At 45.7% G+C, this 18593-nt stretch overlaps 2 pseudogenes; both read left to right on the forward strand.

The window, feature by feature from the left end:
* The first annotated feature begins 3167 nt into the window (after nt 1–3167).
* On the forward strand, nt 3168–3728 carry LOC123186626 (uncharacterized; annotated as a pseudogene).
* Nucleotides 3628–6397, forward strand: LOC123186625 (disease resistance protein RGA4-like; annotated as a pseudogene).
* Nucleotides 6398–18593: the final 12196 nt, after the last annotated feature.

Below are 18593 nucleotides of genomic sequence, written 5' to 3' on the forward strand. Positions count from 1 at the left end.
TTATGTGTATTTGTGTGAGCTGGGGTGGCACTTTGCAAAACTGCCATGGCAGTTCCTTCCTTTAAGGGGTTTTGGAGTTTTTTTGGGCAAAAACTGACATCCATCGGATGGAGACCGTAAGTTCGCGCGCGCGTGGGGGGGAGTTAATTCGCTGGCAAAATGCCCATGGCGGACGTCAACCAGATAAGGTTTTGAAAGAAAGGACATATGGTACAAAGATTTGCAAATCTAAACAACTCAAGTCTCGAGAACCATTGAATGGAATGGCTTCTAGGGGAAGAGGATTTGTGGCTCTCGTGTGTCACACACCCCTATATGAATCTAATATTAAAAAACATATTATGAAATTTTAAAAAATTCTGAAATTTTGGGATATGAAACCTGGGTGCCCGTTGTACACATGTGTTTAGTTTCATGGGGTATGAGTGCCCGTGGTAATGTCAGAAAAAAAGACAAAAATCCGTATGTGTAGGAAAAGAACACTAGCTATAACATATGTCAGACCGTAATTCCCGCGCCGCGGATACCACGGGCACCCATTCCCTACAAATATGAATACGGGTGTACAATATGCACTCAGGTTTCATATCTCAAAATTTCAGTTTTTTTATAAATTTTCTGATATTTTTTAATGTTACTTTCATATAGGGGTGTGTGGCACCCGGGTGCTTCAATGCATTTCCCGGCTTCTCCGTTGGCCCGAATGCTTGATTCCTTGCCGTTCCACTAAGCAAAACTGACGCCCCGACTATATCCTTCGAGCTCCACATCTTCAGATCCAGAGACCAGAGTCGATGCAGACACATCCTCCATTGGAAAGTCTGCTCCTAGCTGGCTAGCTCCTTGCAGGCCGCAAGGTTTGCATTGTCCTCGTTGTATTTTGAATCGACAACCAAGTGACCAGCCAGTGCGCCGTTGGCTCCATCCTCGGGCGTCTCACATCGTCCCTCGTCGACGAGGCCCAGCTGCTCGGTGGCATCTGCAGCGACAAGCGATTCATCAAGGAGGGGGTCCTGATACCCCATGAGATCATACATAGTTTACATGCTGGTAAAAAGAATAGGATTTTATTTAAAATGGATTTCGAAAAAGCTGTCATATCAACTGGGCTTTCCTTTGTGAAATCATGAAACTTAAAGGGTTTTCTGGTCAAGCTGCTGATCTGATTATGAGTGCTATGGTGGATGGCAAGTTATGTATCAAAGTCAATGATGAGCTTGGTCAATGCTTCACTACAAAGGTGTGAAGGCAAGGTGACCCTGCACTGCTTCTCAACCATTCCGACTATCAAATTAATGTCATGTGAAGTGCCAATGGAGCTATGGAAGACTTGCTTCCATAGTTTGTGCTAGTGATTATCATGCATTATTATTTTTGAGGAAGCCATTTATGCTCTCCATGCCATCCTTGATGAAGAGCTCTTTTACGGTACCGGGTAATGAATACGGGCCCTCCATTCTGGAAGATCCAACGGCCCAAAGAGATATATACTGCTGGAATTGGTTTAGCAGTATAAAGACTGCACCGCTCGATCAACGTAAGCGGTATATGTGATTTGAGGGCAACTCGGGAAGATTTTTAAGTTTCAGCTCGTCAGATTGAGGCGCCCCACGCATTCTCCCTCGGCGAGCCGATCTCTCGTCCCATCCTCGGCCAGCCTGTGCTCGTGGATCAGGCGCTCGGCGGCATGGCGCAGGTCTCGGCAGTCGGCACCCGACGTCTCCTGCCTACACCGGATGTGAGGGCAGAATGGCGCAGCTTCTCTTCTTCGGCAGGCCGGATGTGAGGTACCCTCATCCCACAGGTGACAAGCGCTGACGGGATAATTTAGTGTTCACCTTTGTAGAGAGTTGGCCATGTCCAATGCAAATTCAGGTTTTAAGCTGCACTACTTGGTTCAGGCTGTTGGCAATTTCAGAGATGGGTTTGTTATTTCCTAGCAGCGGCAGCTAGCCCCTTGGAAGAAAGTTTTTGACATCACTCGGTTTCTACGATGCAGCCAAGTATGGATAACTGAACTTCTAATCCATAACAAGGCGGCGGACGTTCGAGGCCTGTTGAAAGGTTACGGATTTATGAGGCTAGAAGAGGAGCATGCAGACAGCTAGATATGGATGGAGTGAACTAGCACGGCGGCAGTGAGGGGGAGTTAGATGGCCGGGGCGTGCAATATGGGAGATGGCGCGTCTGGATTGAGTCGGCGGCGTTTTCTCTCGACAGTCGACAGCCATGACAGATTCCAGATACAAACTAATAAGAGTTTGGTTTTCTTTTAATGTGAAAAATTAGAGGTCTAAAATACCCTCAAGAATTGAACGGTGAGATTAGGTATATACTGCTCCTTTTTCCGTAGCAGTATAGGGTACCATAAAAAAGCTCCCATACTTAAACCTACCTAAGCTATCTTGGTGAATTTTTGGCGAGACCGGTTTGCATCACTTGGTATTGAGACATACTAAAACTATGTTTGGTGAATTTCTACTATAGGACTATTCGACAAAGCGAGCAGTTCGGTGGAGAGATATATGTAAGCTGTGGGTGGTGAATGCATACTACGGTACATATAGTCTACCAATATGACGTGAGTTGAGCTTATCTCTTAATTGATTGATGAGAAGAAAACAGCACAGACCTGATTGTTTAAGATTGGAGCTGTTGACAACTCATAACAAAAAAAGGTCCCTTAAAAAAACAAGTGGAGCTATTGACCTGTTCTAGTCAATGGAGCTGGCCTGATTCCTTTCCTTTTTTTTTAACAGAAAAACTGTAAGGAAACCTCCTACAGTATAATTGGTGCAGTAAACCCAAATTGCAAGTACCATACCTTGAACCTGGGTGGTGCCTTGATTCCTTCCCGTTCCGGCAAGCAGAACTTCATCTCCTCCGAGTTCCACTTCCACCCATCATCCATTGATCAGAGTGGATCCAGATCCAGACATCCTCCATTGAAAGGCCTGCTCCTAGCTGGTTAGCTCCTTGCCGGCCGGCAGGCTTGCATATCCTCATCGTGTCCAACTGAGAGACCGGCTAGAGGGATGGCGGACATGAGCCTGGGCTCGGCCCAGGGCGCCGTTGACTCTCTCCTGGGGCGTCTCACATCGGCACTTGTCGACGAGGCGCAGCTGCTCGGCGGCGTCCGCGGCGACGTCCAGTTCATCAAGGACGGAATGGAGATCATGAACGGCTTCCTCCTACATGTTGCGGAGGCTGACGAGGAGGACTACCAAGTTGGGGCGTGGATGAAGCAAGTCGCGGAGGTCGCCTACGCCTCCCACAACAGCGTCGATCGGTACATGCAGAGCCTCGGTGCTGGCCGCAGGGAGCCAGGCTTTCTAGGCCACTGCGCCGGCTGCCCAAGCTGGTGTGGACGCTGCCGGCGCGTCACCGCATCGCCAATCAGATTCGGGAGCTCAAGATCCGGGCCTGCGAGGTCGGGGAGAGGCGCATGAGGTACGACGTCAGAGTGCCCGATAAATAATAGCAACCGTGATCGTCCAAATGTTAGCAAGGCAGGGTGGCAAGCTGCCAGAACTTAGGACACCAACGACATAGAAGATGCTCAAAGATGTGATTTGGCTGATACTTCCTTTAGTCCGAGGTACTATGAGTCGGACCTGTCGAAGTTATTGATTGATGTAGGAGAGGACCATGGCGGGCAACCCAACCTTAAAGTCATTGCCGTTGTAGGAACTAGGAAGGGGTGGCATAGGCAAATCTTATGGGGCTGAAAAGGTTTACGAAGATTTTTTTGGCACTGACTGCAAGGCCTGGATCGGCCTAAGGGAGGAATCAACTGAAGCGGCCGCGTTTCTCGAGAAGGTCTTGGCAGCACTAGACATCCCATTAGATCAGTTCGACGAGAAAGCTGCACAGCTTCAGCCGAATAAGGAGGAAGAGCTTATCGGACTGCCTCAGCTGAATAAGGAGGAAGAGGTTATCGGACAGCCTCAGCCAAAGGAGAAGGAAGAGCTTATCGGACAGCCTCAGCCGAAGGAGAAGGAAAAGCTTATCGCACAGCTTCAGCCAAATGAGGAGGAAGAGCTTATCACACAGCTTCAGCCCAAGGAGAAGGAAGAGCTTATCGCACACCTTCAGCCGAATGAGGAAGAGTTTATGGCAAAGCTTCAGCCCAAAGGGATGAAAATGCTTATCGCGCAGCTTCGACAACACCTGAAAGGTAAAAGGTTCTTGCTTGTGATTGATGATGTCCGGCCGGGATAGGTCCCTATGGAACAACATCAAATCTGCTTCCCCACGAGAACTGCTCTCCTGGTAGTGCCATAGTGATCACCACACGTTCAATTGATGTGGCCCAATCATTTTCTCCCACCGGAAACCTAGATTTGAACACCGCTAGTCATTAATTGGTACTTAGGCAGGGCAATACGCCTAATGAACATCAACAGCTTGGTGGGCGCATTGCCCTGCCTAAGTACCAATGACTACCCTTGCCAGTCAGGTTTTAACATAAAGCTCTGTACAGTACCTAACGACATTCTTGAGATTGTTACACAGATTGCAAGAGAAGATCACTTTATAAAGAACAACCATCGCCCTGACTTGATTCATCGCCTTTCGGTTCACTATGAAGGCCAACCTCACCAAGCTGAGAAGGAAGTAAATGTCACTCGTTCGCAGGCTTGTTGGAATATTTGTGGCCACCAAGCAACAGTTGAACAGTCCAATGCCACTCAAGAGTTTTTGGAGTCACTTCCGTCGTCAAGTCACTCGGGGATTCTGAAAGTGCTTGACCTAGAAAACTGCGATGAATTGAAGGACCACCATCTGAAAAACATTTGCAATTATGTATTTCACCTCAAGTACTTGAGCCTCCGGTATACTGACATTACTGAACTACCGAAGCAGCTCGACAAGCTTCAGTCCCTAGAGACCTTGGACATTCGTGACACAAATGTAAAAGCATTCGCCAAAAATTCAGTTTTTCTGCCGAAGCTAAAGCATCTACTTGCCGGGTACTGGACTTCTGAAGAGATTGATGTAAATGGTAACAACGTCCAATCAAAGGAGATGTTATCCACGGTGGCAATGCCCAAACATATCGGCAACATGACAGAATTGCAGGTGATATCTCATATTGCAGCCTCTGGCGATGGCAGTGAACTAAAATATGTTGGCTACCTACTCCAGCTGGTTAAGTTGGGTGTGTTCGTCTCTGGAAGTACAACATTAGTCTTGAGGCATTTGTACTATGCAACTGGAAATCTTGGGTTTCTGCTCACTGTCAATCCAAGTTGCAGAAACCGAAGAAGAGAATGAGAACGTGAACAAGAAAGATGCATCCCCAATATATCCAAAGTATCTTCACAAGCTAAAAATCAGTGGCCTGAAAAATGGATTGCCTTCATGAGTTGAAAAGCTCAAGGTACTTGCCAAAATGACCCTGCATAGGACTTCCATAACAGATGATGACTTCGAAATCATTGGCCTGCTCACATGCTTGTCTGGGCTTAGGCTCCGACAAGAGTCATGCAATGAGAGTACACTCACCTTCAAAAAAGATGCATTTCAGAGTCTTGAGTTCCTTGACGTTGAATGCTCAGCCATTACCTGTATCAACTTTGACAATGAGGCCTGTCCTAAGCTGAAGAAGTTAGTTTGGTATTCTACTCGCGAACAGTCTCTTTCTGGGATTGAGCGCCTTCCAGCACTCCAAGAACTCAAGCTGACAGGCAGATTTGACGAGCAAAGTGTGATGGAAGCAGTTAACGCAAGCAAGAACATTATTTTGTTTAATCACTAGGCTCGTGGCTGACCTCACCGGACGCCTCAGTGCTGCTCTTATTCTGGGGCAGAAATGTATCTCAAGGAATGACTTTCATTCTTCGCGGATTATTGCCATTCAGTTCCACTCATACATTTTGTTTTTGCGACAACACTCCTACATATTTTGTATACGTTATTATGTGCACTACAGACTGCAGTGATTGAACCTGTGTGTATTTGTTCAGGTCACTCTCGAATTCCAGTTATGTGCTGTGTTAATTGTATCGTGTCATGTGCTATTGTTATCATTTGTTCACCCAGAAACATGTATTTCCTTTAATAAAAATCAAGAGTTGTTATTCTCTTGTGTACAAGGAAAAGAATGTGCATTACTGTATTATTAGGATGAGTGATAGGCTGATAGCAGACATCGTATTGATGGATGGCCGAAAAGTATTATTCGGTTTAAAATGCCTACATCGTTAGTATGGTCACATACCTCACTAATTATGGTTCTAGGGTTCTATAATGTATACCTGGCTTCATCCAAGCAATATTTCCCTAGTCCAAACTAAATCTCTGAATTCTAAGCAAAAATATGGTTATATACATTGTTTCTATGTATAACCACAAAAAGAAATCAGGGAAATGGCGTTGGATGGCATGGACCAGCTGCCGCGTCATGTGCCGCCAAATTCCCATAAGCATCTGTTGCTCTCAGCCCCATGGTGGTGGGCTGTCGCGCACACTCTACCCAGTCTGCTCTTGGTGATCCACAGGACGCCTCCCCTGTTTCCCCTCCTCCCCGTCCTGATCCTCTTAGCCACGGCCGAGGTTACCCTTCTACCTTCAGCATCACCACCTCCAGGACTGTGGTGGTACATCACTTCAGCAGCTTTGAAGCAGAGTTTTTGTTGCCGGAATGGTGATCTTTGAGCTGGTAGTTGTGCAGGTTCAGTGTTGAAGCTGTCATAGTAGGCTGAGCTTGTATCTTCGTATTTTACTTTTCAGCTCAAATCCTTTTGATTTCGTTAATTGAATCAGGGAGAAATCCTTTTTTTTCAAACAAAGAAAGGAAGAAATGGCAGCATCGGCTGTGCCTGCATCTGCATGGACAACGCCACTCTGATTCTCCTCGCCCAATCCAATACCACCCCCGGTACAGAGTCTTGCAGGGTGATCGCTTGATCAGGTTACTCTGTATAGGGACTGTGCCCCGCCGATCAGCAACCAAACTTTCTGCAAAACCCGGCCAAGTGTCACAAGGACAACGGTCAAATCGTACAGGCGTGGCAGCGTTGACATCAGATATCCGTTCTATGATTCTATCTGTCGAACGCAGCTGAAGCAACCCCCGATAACACATACTGCTACTCGTGCAGCTACACCGATTTGAAGATCTTCTGCCAAGGCGAGGAGGATACCAAGATTGCAATCCTTCCACTCGGCCGAGACAACTACACCGGCAGGACAGGAACATCTTCTAGAACAGTGTGACCATCCTTCTTGAGGACACTGAAGCACTTAGCGGCAGCATGACATTCGGCAACGAGTTGCTCCCCTACACCGACTCCTTGGACGTGCTTCCCTAACAGTGTGACCATCTTCATTCCGCCTGTTGGCAGTGGAGATGGTGTTTCCTTCGTGTTTACCTCCGAGGAAAGCAACGTTTCTTGAAAGTACAAATTGGATGAGTGCTGCAGCCAGATCATCATCGTGCCGGTACGCAAAGATGTTCTGATGGGATGTGGTCACCGGCTCATGTTGCAAGGGAATACGGTGCCATGCTTAAGCAGAGGTTCGAGTTGGAATGGAACGTGAGCGCATATGACTTTCACAACGGAGTATTTTTTTTCTTTTTTCTTTTTTTTTCAAAAAGGGACTATCCTCGGCCTCTGCATCATAAAGATGCATACGGACTGTGTCTCGCAGTTTGGAGCTCAACCCCATCAAGTCACGTCCCAAATAACGTGTTTATATTATTCGGAGGAGTAATATTAAAGGCTATTTATACAGACTGCCAAAGGATCTTTGCCAAGAGGCAATCAAAAGAGAGGTGTTTGATGGATTCATCCCGATCACAAAAGCTACATCTAATCCATTCCAGTTGCGTTTTATCAAGTTATTCTTAGTTAAAATGACTTGTTTGTGTACAAACCACATAACCACTTTAACTCTCAAGGATACTTTGACATGCCAAACATTCTTTGAGTTAGGAATGGAGCTAGAGTTAATAACATCCAAGTACATGGATTTGAGCGTAAACTCGCCATTTCTAGTTAGCTTCCAACACAACTTATCAGGTCATTGAGCTAGTTGAACATCCATCAATCTTCTCACAAGATGGAGCCAAACTTCCCAACGGTTTCCGGCTAGCGCTCTCCTGAATTGAATATTAAGAGGCGTGGACTGACATACTGTCTCAACGGTTGCATATCGTCGTTGGACAATGATATAAAGAGAAGTATATTGAAGCGCGAGGGGCGTATCCCCTAGCCATGTATCCTCCCAGAATCTCGTAGAAGTTTCGTTCCCAATAACAAACTTTGTTCGATTAAAAAAGACTGATTTAACTCTAATCAGTCCTTTCCAGAAAGGCGAATCTATCCATCGGCCTCACTGTCACCTGGGATAAAGTTTTGGAATGAAGGTATTTATTACGCAGAATCTGAGCCCATGTAGCCCCGATCTCACTAGATAGCTTATACGGCCACTTGCAGAGAAAACATTTGTTCTTCACCTCAAGATTCTCGATACCGAGACCCCCTTGGTCCTTCGGTCTACAGATAATGTCTCATTTAGTGAGTCTATACTTCCTCTTCAGATCACCACTTTGCCAGAAAAAGCGGGACCGATAGAAATCAAGTCTTTTCCGAACTCCAATTGGTACCTCGAAAAAAGACAGAAGAAACATGGGCATGCTTGTGAGAACCGAATTAATGAAAATTAAACGACCTCCATAAGACATCAGCTTGCTCTTCTAGCATCACAGTTTTTTTTCTCAAAACGATCCTCAATGCTCCTCCATTCTCTGTTTGTTAGCTTACGATGATGAATTGGTATACCCAAATAAGTGAAGGGTAAAGCCCCCAATTCACATCCAAACAATTGCTTATATGCCTCTTGTTCCTCATTGGCTCTTTCAAAATAGAACAATTTGCTCTTGTAAAAATTAATCTTTAATCCGGTCAATTGTTCAAATAAGCATAACACCAGCTTCATGTTTCTCGCTTTTGCCAAGTCATGCTCCATAAAAATGATAGTGTCATCGGCATACTGTAGGACAGATACACCTCCATCAACTAGATGAGAAACCAGGCTGCCTACTTGACCAGCATCCTTTGCCCTGCCTATTAGAATCGTCAACATGTCGACTACAATGCTAAACAGAATAGGTGACATCGGATCTCCTTGTCTCAGGCCTTTATGTGTTTGAAAATAGTGATCTATATCATCATTTACTCTAATTCTAACACTTCCTTTTTGCATAAAAGACTACTTGTTGTCTCCAGGCTTGATCAAAGCCTTTCATATGTAAAGCCTGTTGAAGAAATGGCCATTTGACTTTGTCGTACGTCTTTTTGAAATCCACTTTGAAAACCACCCCGTCTAGTTTTTTAGTTTGAATTTCATGGAGCGTTTCATGAAGGACCACAACCCCTTCTAGGATGTTTCTGTCCGGCATGAAAGCAGTTTGGGACGGCTGCACCACAGAGTGTGCAATCTGCGTGAGCCTATTTGTCCCAATCTTGGTGAAGATTTTGAAACTTACGTTAAGAAGATAGATCGGCCACGGCCTCTTTTTTCTTAGGAAGCAAAGTAATAGTTTCAAAATTCAGATGAAACAACTGAAGCTGTCCAGAGAATAAATCATGGAACATTGGAAGCAAATCCCTCTTAATAATATGCCAGCATTTTTTATAAAACTCCACTGGAAATCCATCCGGCCCCGAAGCTTTATTATTCTTCATCCGAGAAATAGCTTCAAACACCTCTTTCTCCGAGAACGGTGCAGTCAAAATATCGTTCTCATCTGCAGCAAGTTGAGGGACATCCTCAATCCTCGACTCATCCAGGGACACAAAATTATCCTCCGGCAGCCCAAAAAGCTGCTTATAATAGTTGGTAATGTATGACTTTAGGTTATCTTGCCCTAAGATCATCCCCTCATCTTGTTCAAGTTGAAAGATTCTTTTCTTTCTATGCTTGCCGTTAGCAATCATATGAAAGAATTGAGTATTGACGTCCCCTTAGACAACTTTGCGAACCTTAGCCCGCAATGCCCACTTCAATTCCTCTTCTCGCAGGAGTTCTTTCAATCTCATCTCCGCGTCAATTTTAGCATGAAGTTCCGTGGATTCTAGGATTGTGGATTCGGCTTTTACATCTAAGGCCTGAATAAGAGCAATGAGTCTTTCCTTTTCAACCTTATAAGTCCCACTAAGATGCTTGGCCCACCCACGTAGAAACTTCTCAAATGTCTGATCTTATGTTGCCATCTCTCAATAGAAGTTCTCCCTCCTACCTCTTTAGCCCATTCCCTGGCTATTAGGTCGAAGAAACCTTATCTCTCAAACCACGCTAATTCGAAAGAGAAAGTATTTTTATTCCCCACATGCGTTGCCTCACCATAGTCAACAAATAAAGGCGTGTGGTCCGAGATTCCGCACGATAACACCTGGACTGTTACCAGCGGAAACTTCTGTTCCCAGTCAATGCTCGCAAGGACACGATCGAGCTTCTCAAAAGTAGGGGTTGACAAGGTATTAGACCATGTGAATTTTCTATCAGAAAGCTCTATTTCTCTCAGATCCAAGCTTTCAATAATGGTATTAAACATAAACGACCACCTGCCATCAAAATTATCATTATTCTTTTTGTATCTCCTTCTAATAATATTGAAGTCACCCCCAACTAAGATGGGAAGCTGCTCAGACCCGCAAATACGAACCAGATCCGCCAAAAATCTTGTTTGAGTTCTGACTGTGCGGCCCCATATACCGCCACCAATGCCCAATTAAATCCATCGGTCTTCGATCTGACCCGGAACTTGACGGCGAAATCTCCCATGACCACACTACGAACCTCGCATCTAACCCCAAGTAGAATCCCGCCTGATCTTCCTCTCGGGGTAAGCAGTGCCAATCAAACTCAACACCACCCGACAACGTATTTAGGAATTGCGGGGAGAAATTATCCTTGCCTGTTTCAGACAGAGCGATAAAATCCAACTTAAGATCAATAGAAGCATCTGCTAGAAATCTTCTTTTAGCCAAGTCTCTCAGACCTCTGCTATTCCAAAAAACTCCTCTCATAACTCATCATGAAATTTTTTGGTCGTACGAATCCTAGCACTTCTACGCACAGCCGAAGCAGGATAAATTTTGCGCTTACACTTGCGCGTAGGCTTCTTGTGATCCTCCACCCAGTCCTCATAACCAGATTCCATGGACCTAACGCTATGATCCTCGATGGGTTCACTATCCCCAAGAGGTAGAGAGTCGTCATCCTCCTCAGTTTCAGGAGGGGATGTGGCAATGTCTGCACAAAGAGTGTCTAGCACCCTGACTCCCAATGCATCAATATCGGAATCATTCATAAGTTTAACAGCTGCTAAGTGATGAATCATATCTAAAGCGCGATCCGCTTCAAGATCCAGGAGATCATTAACAGAATTAGAGATCTCACTATCATTACTACCTAGCGAAACTCCTAACTGATTTGCATTATAAATAATTTCATTATTAGAGAAATACAAAATGGAGTTGGAGGTGTTGACCGACATACCAGTAGTGGTCTCGATATCACGAAGCTTGGCCGCCCGCTTGGCGCACCTCAGCTGCATGTCATCAACATCCGGCTGATTCTGGAGGCGGGCGCTCATCCGCCGCCCCTCAGAAACAGGATCCGGGATGCCTCCAAACACGATGACCTCCTTTCGAGTGGCCCCGTTAGAGATGAGGCCTCCAGCCCCACCCCCAACGTGCGGCACCGGTGAGCACGGCACCGGCAAGCGCGGCACCGGTAGAGAGCGTTGGGCCACCTGCCCGCGCTCCCCACCTAACCCGATCAGCCCAGCCGATGGTCCGCCCCAGGACGCCGGCTCACAACGGAGTATGACTTCGCTATTCTTTGCCGGCTCACAAGGTTATCCTGTCTTCGGCTCCAACAACTGTCATGCGATGAAAGTACACTCTCCTTCACATAAGGTGTATTTCCAAGTCTCAAGTTCCTTGACATGAGTTCTTGGCCATTTCCAGTATAAACTTTAGCAATCATGCCTCTCCTATGCTGAGGAAGTTAGTTTGGTCTTCTACTGGTGAACAGTCTCTTTCCGGGATTGAGCGCCTTCCAAGCCTCCAAGAGCTAAAGCTAACAGGCAGCTTTGACTTGCAAAGTGTGAAACAAGCTATTGAAGCAAACAGGAACAAGCTTATCTTGCTAACAAACTGAATCAATGTTTACGTTCAAGAGGTGATCCACATTTGCTCCTTGACTGACCTCTCTGGATGCCTCAATGCTGCTCTTGTTTTGGGGCAGAAATGCAGCTCAAGGAAAAATATTTTAATTCTTCGCAGATTATTGTCCACCAGTTCCACTCCTACATATATGATTTATCTTGTCTGCTGTGTAAGTTACTCCCTCCGTAAACAAATATAAGAGTGCTTAGGTCACTACTTTAGTGATCTAAACGCTCTTATATTTCTTTACAGAGGGAGTATTATGTATCTCTGCACCTGCAATGACTGAACTGTTGTGTGTTCGTTCAGGACCAGGCTGCTGTCAGATTCGAGTTAAGTGTTGTGTTGCGTTGTGTCGTGTGCTGTTCTTAGCATCTGTTCACCCAGAAACATGCATTTCCTTCAATAAAAATCAAGTGTTGTTGCTCTTGTGCGTACAAGGATAAGTACTAGCATTGCTGTATTAGGGTGAGTGATAGCAGACAACCTATTGATGGGCAAAAAGTACTACTATTTGCATTGTGCTTCTCAAAAATGCCTGCATCATTAATATAGTTATATATCTCACAGCAAAACTATGGTTCCATACATGCTTCATCCAAGCAATATTCCCCAATTCAAATTAAATCGCTGAAATTCTAAGCAAATCTGTGGGTATATACAATGTGTGTGTCAATTGTTAACTGAAGCCAATCATGCAAGGTATTCAGAAGTGACACACTAGAACAATTAAGCTGCTCGAAATAGGAACCACACACCACATCAATATCCAATTAAGAAACTAAAACTAAACTGATATTGGAAAGCATGTAATCTTTTTATTTTTTAGCAGGAGAAAAGCATGCAATTGTCTCACCTGTGTCAGCAACAACCTAGAGACTGAAGGGCCGATTCCTCATCTCTTTGATTGCATCAGTGGTCGTGGTCTTCTCCAGAGGACGCCCGAATTGGCTGGCCGGCAGCCCGCCACCATGAAAGAAGCGGGGCTTGCTTGCGTTCGATGTTTGCGCCCGGCCGGCCGTCCTCCCCTCGCCCTGAGCCCCGGCGCCAAGGAACCCGCGCTCGCCGTGGTCGACGCACATGGGGGCGCCGCCACGGCAAGGAGCACTGTTCATCTCCTCCGGCGAGCCGCTACCTCTCCGCCTCCGGCCAGAGCCCGCCTCCACCGCCGCTAGCCAGCCGTCGCGAGCCGTGTCGTGTGGCCCACAGCCCGTCACCGAGGAAAAACGAAAGGAAAAAAAAGTGAGACACGGAGGGTGGGCTCCATTTGTCAGAGACCGCGTAAAGAAATCGAGACCATCCTTTCACTCGACCAACTTTTTTTTTGAGGGACTCGACCAACACAACTACTACACCCTTCGGAACATCTTCTACAATAGTCGGTCGGACCATCATTTTTGGGGAGGATGAAGCCGTTAGCGGTGGCACGATGTGTCACCGGGCAACGAGTGGCTCCACTACGTTTTGATAAATAAAGAAGTCAAAAGCAAATGACGATATTGGCTTGGGATTTGAAAAGATCATGTTATCCAATCGTACGCAGACACATGGTACTTCCGTCTTATATTATGGGACGGAGGAAGTAATTCACATTGGTTGCGTGTGTCGTTAGGGATAATTGGGTTCCACGACTGCCCTCCTATAAACCTGTCACATTACCTGTGCGGTGCAGAATTAGGTTTGTCTCTGAATTGCTAAATGGCAGTGGCTCTTGGACGTACAGCTGCTGCAAGCTTACTTTTTGCCGTGTGATGTTGCTGAGATATTAAAAATGAGAGCTTCTCCAAGATTGCAAGACGATACATTGGCTTGGGGTCCTGGGAAATATGGTCTATTTTGGGTCAAAACTGCATATATATTGGCGCTGGAGGAAGCCACACGTGATAATGCTACTTCATCAAGTTCGGCGCCCGATGGGTGCAGATCCTGTTGGCAGTTCATTTGGTCGTGTGATGTTCCCCCCACTGTGAAATTTTTTGCTTGGCATCTTGCAACAAATTCTTTGCCAACTTGGCAAAATAAGCAGAGAAGGGGCCTGGAGGTGTCCGATGTTTGTCCAGTATGTGGTACTGGCTCGGAGGATAATTTCCATCCTTTCTGTTTATGTCCAAGGGCAAGGGGGACTGCTATGTCTACTGTTTGGAGGCTTCCTGCTATTAAGAATGTTCTGCATACTGGGAAGGAGTGGCTGCTAAATGCACTAGAACCTATGGATGCTCAGAACGTAGTATGCTCCTGTTGACACTGTGGAGAGCTTGGTTTATTCGCAACGAAATTGTTCATGATAAAGCTCCGCCTCCTCTTGCGGTCTCGAAACGCTTTCTCTGCAGTTATCTGGACGCTCTAATCGCTATTAAGCATGACCCCTTTGCTGATCCATGCAAGGGGAAGTCGGTTATGCACACGAATGGGATTCTCAGGTCACATGAAATATCCATCAAGACTGCTCAACCTTGCTGGAATGTGCCTCCTGCTGGGTGGATAAAACAAAATACAGATGGGTCATTCACTCCGGATGGTTCTGCTGGTACTGGTATGGTTTTGCGTGACAATGAAGGCACGATTATATTTTCTTCATGCAGAGTTCTTTACTCTTGTCGGGACGCGCTGGAAGCTGAGCTTGGTGCATGTATGGAGGGTCTTTCACAGGCACTAATGAGAAGTAATTTACCTATGATGATTGAGATGGATTCCCTAGAAGCTGTTCATATGATCCAGTCAGGCGACATTGATAGATCAATTTATTCTTCTTTGGTCGAGGAGATTAAGCTACTCCTAAAACTCCGTAGAACTAGTATTACTCATGTTCGACATTCACAGAACAAGGTTAGCAATTGTTTAGCTATTTTTGCTCACGGAAGGTAGAACCATGACATGGTCGGGGTCTGGCCTGCCTAATGTGATTGAGCTGAACATTGTTGATTGTAATCCTCTAGTGGTTGAGTAATACAAGTGTTTTACCCGCCAAAAAAAAAGTAATGATGCACATGTCCATTTCAGCATTATGCCACGCCAGTGTTGTCTCTCAACGAATCATTAGGTTTCGTACTTAGTGGGATAAATCTCTGATCATAGAACGCAACCCTGTCTGTTCACCTCGACACAATTAGCTGGTACAATTCGGCGCATGCCGTTCCATCTGACTTTCAGTGCTTCGGAAGCAAATCCAATTTATTTTGGAGGCCTGAACGACCAGGCTGCCTCCACTTCCCCTCCGTGTTCTTGCTCCTCCCCCATGTCTATAATAGTGGCGTGGATCCGATTTTCGTGTACAGTGCTCCTCCTGCAACGCTGCCGGCCCGGCTTATCAAACAACTTCAGTCGAAGGATGGGGAAGGGCTTATCGCACAACTTCTTAGCATTTTTTGTGTACTCTGAAATTCTCTTCCAATGGTAACTCATCAAGATTAATTTATTTCTTAATAGAAGGCTTCGGGAGACTAGCTGCGGTGACATTTTTTCACACACAAAAAAAGCTGCGGTGACATTTGATGCACTTTGCCTACGATCTACTGGGTGACCTTGAAGTGACCCCGTCATTATTAGAATCCGGTGACCGATTTCTATTTGAATCATACCTTTCATAGCCTAGATCAATCAGAGTCCATTGAGAAAAAAAGTAAGAAACAAGGGCAAAAAAGTTCATTATCACGCTAGGCTACTATGGTAGGTTGAACATGCACAAGAGGAAGAAGATGTGGCAATATTAATTACCTTAATTTTCAGGCTACAATTGGCGGCTTGTCACCGTGGATCTGCAGCGATCTGTTTGCCCCTGGTGTCTGCCAACCAAGCTATACACAAACATACGAGAGATGCGAGTTGGAAAAACCAACAGACAAGAGACGAGCCGTGCAACTGCCATGCCTGCAAAGTAACCAAGTCACAGTTTAGGCATGTGCGTAGAGTCGTTTGATTTGGGCTTTTAGGCCTTTTCTTTAGCTGTCCACGTCACATTATTTGATGAGGTTATTCTAGACTTTTTATTGGGTTCAAGTCAAGAAAATACAAACCTATATGTTGGTGGCAAGAAAATGCGTTGGGTTCACTTGAACCCAACATTTCTACACTGCCTCCCCCACTACTCTTGCCCTCACCGCCGCCAGGTCCGTCGTCCTCGCTCAGCAGCCTCAGCTCGTGTGCGGAGTCATGCATGCATGCCCCCCTTGCCCGGCGCTGCTGCCAGCATGGCCTGCCTGTCGCATGCCCGGTGTTGCAGCCACGACGGAGAATGCTAGCATGCCCGGAGATGTCGTAAATTCTCAATACACCATGTATATATGATTTATATGATACAAATGATGATTACGAGATACATGTACTCAACCATAAACAATTATTAAATAAATAAAACATTGTGAAGTACAAGTAGGGTGGGGGGGGGGGGGCAATGCCCCCCTGCACACTTACAGACATTATGTTCTGCAAATCACATTTTGAATTTATTTAGATACATAGATATATTGATGGAATTCGATTTGTCTAATGTTGCTTCTGTTCATCATCTCCCGGAGTGATATTAGGTGTGTGTAAAAGCAATATTATGCAGTGCTTTTTCTTTTGGAATTAAAGAGCTCTCTGCCAGGGCTAAGCACCTGTGTTTCCTCAACTATTTAGCGCTAAGCGTGTTGAATTGGACATCCAAGGGATCTCACTTGTAGCAGTGGAATATTATGGTTTGGAACATCAGGGGAGTAAACTCAGATGGCAAAACTTTAGCAGTTAAAAATGTGATTAACTCATGTAGTTGTAATGTCGTTTGTTTGCAGGAGACTAAACATATGCATTTGTGATCAGAACTTTATTCGATCCTTTTTTCCTCACAGGCTTGATAAATCCGCTTATATTCCCTCTCGAGGCCCGTCTGGTGCCTTACTAATGATTTGGAATAGTTCTATTCTTGGCGCAACAATGATTTTTTTTCAGATCTTTTTGCTCTCGGTATTTTGTTCGTATCCAAAAGTGCCCTGCTGTGGTGAAAGATCGCCAATTATTCACTGACCGATTATATGCCCTTGACATCTCTGGTTGCTCGTTGGAGAGTACACCTTTATGAGATCAACTGAAAACCACAACAAACCTGACGGCAATGTGGATGATATCCTGCTTCTGTTCATCATCTCTGGAAGAGGTATTAGGTGTGTGTTTGCATTATTATTTCAGTGGTTTTCTTTTTGAATTAAAGAGCACGCCACTCACAATTTTTATTTCACAAAACCGATTAAACAAACAAGATTCAGCAATCACAAAAAACATATAGGTCAATCAAAGCATCTACCTATCCATATGAGCCTCCCAAGAAACAAACATCACCCGATCAAACCATATTATTACAAACCAAAAAGCAGGTGACATAACCACGTTCACTTAGTTGTAACAAGCGATTGTTTCAATGGTTTTATTACCATTTCAATTATAAATGAGCTTATTTTCCACCGATATTCAGCCGGGCATAAAGTAATCCACATCATACATACAAATACTGTGGGCATCAGGTATCGCTATATTATATTCGTATTCACAACAACTTAGATATTATCATATTTCTGTACATACTCGGTGAAATCAGAAGAAGAAAATTTGCTTTGAACAAACCTAGAAGTTCAGTCTATTTGAAATGGTTTTTTTTAGAAAAGGAGGATGACCCCCGGCCTCTGCATCTGGAAGATGCATACGGCCACTTTATTGATTATTCCCGAGGACCTTACAAAGTGTTACAACAATAAGCCTGAAACCACCAACTAGGCAACATATGCCGCTACTCCTATCCATATGATGAAGAGGTGCTAGCTGGGCCCCTACCCAGACCACTCACCTAAACCTAACATCGAAAGCCGGAATCCCTAGCCTAGCCACATACCGGGTCTGGGGCATAAACCGGTCTGACGCACTCACAGGTGTCGTCTCCACCATCTTCCACAGGTCCATCTCCAAGCAGATTGAGGTGCCATCCTTGGCAGGCCCTCCGCCATCAACGCCACCATGACGCCAAATGACGACCACCACCTACGGAAGAACATCACCAAGCAGATGGAGCGCTACCACAGGACGAAGATCAACGGTAGAATAGATAAATCGCCGCACACATTGCCGCCGCCAAACACCTCACATGCACCACGAAGCGCCCACCGTGCTTCCAGGGACCCCAGGCGACGCCTTCAAGAAGGAGCGCGACGAAGGGACGACGCCATCGCCCGCAAGGGGAACTAGAGCTTTCGCCCAAATGAAGAGCACAGTGAGAGACGGGATAGGACCTCGACAAGGCCTCCAAGAAGGGAACCGATGCCCACAAGGCGCCGCCATTGTCGTGGCCTCCGCCGACGGCCAAGGGTTTCCCCCGATCCCGCCCCCGTCCCAACCACCCGGCCAAAGACCTGGCCAGGGGAGCGCCCGCAGCCGAAGAAGGCA

This window comes from Triticum aestivum, chromosome 2A, assembly GCF_018294505.1.
Source record: "Triticum aestivum cultivar Chinese Spring chromosome 2A, IWGSC CS RefSeq v2.1, whole genome shotgun sequence".
NCBI classification, from domain to species: Eukaryota; Viridiplantae; Streptophyta; class Magnoliopsida; order Poales; family Poaceae; genus Triticum; species Triticum aestivum.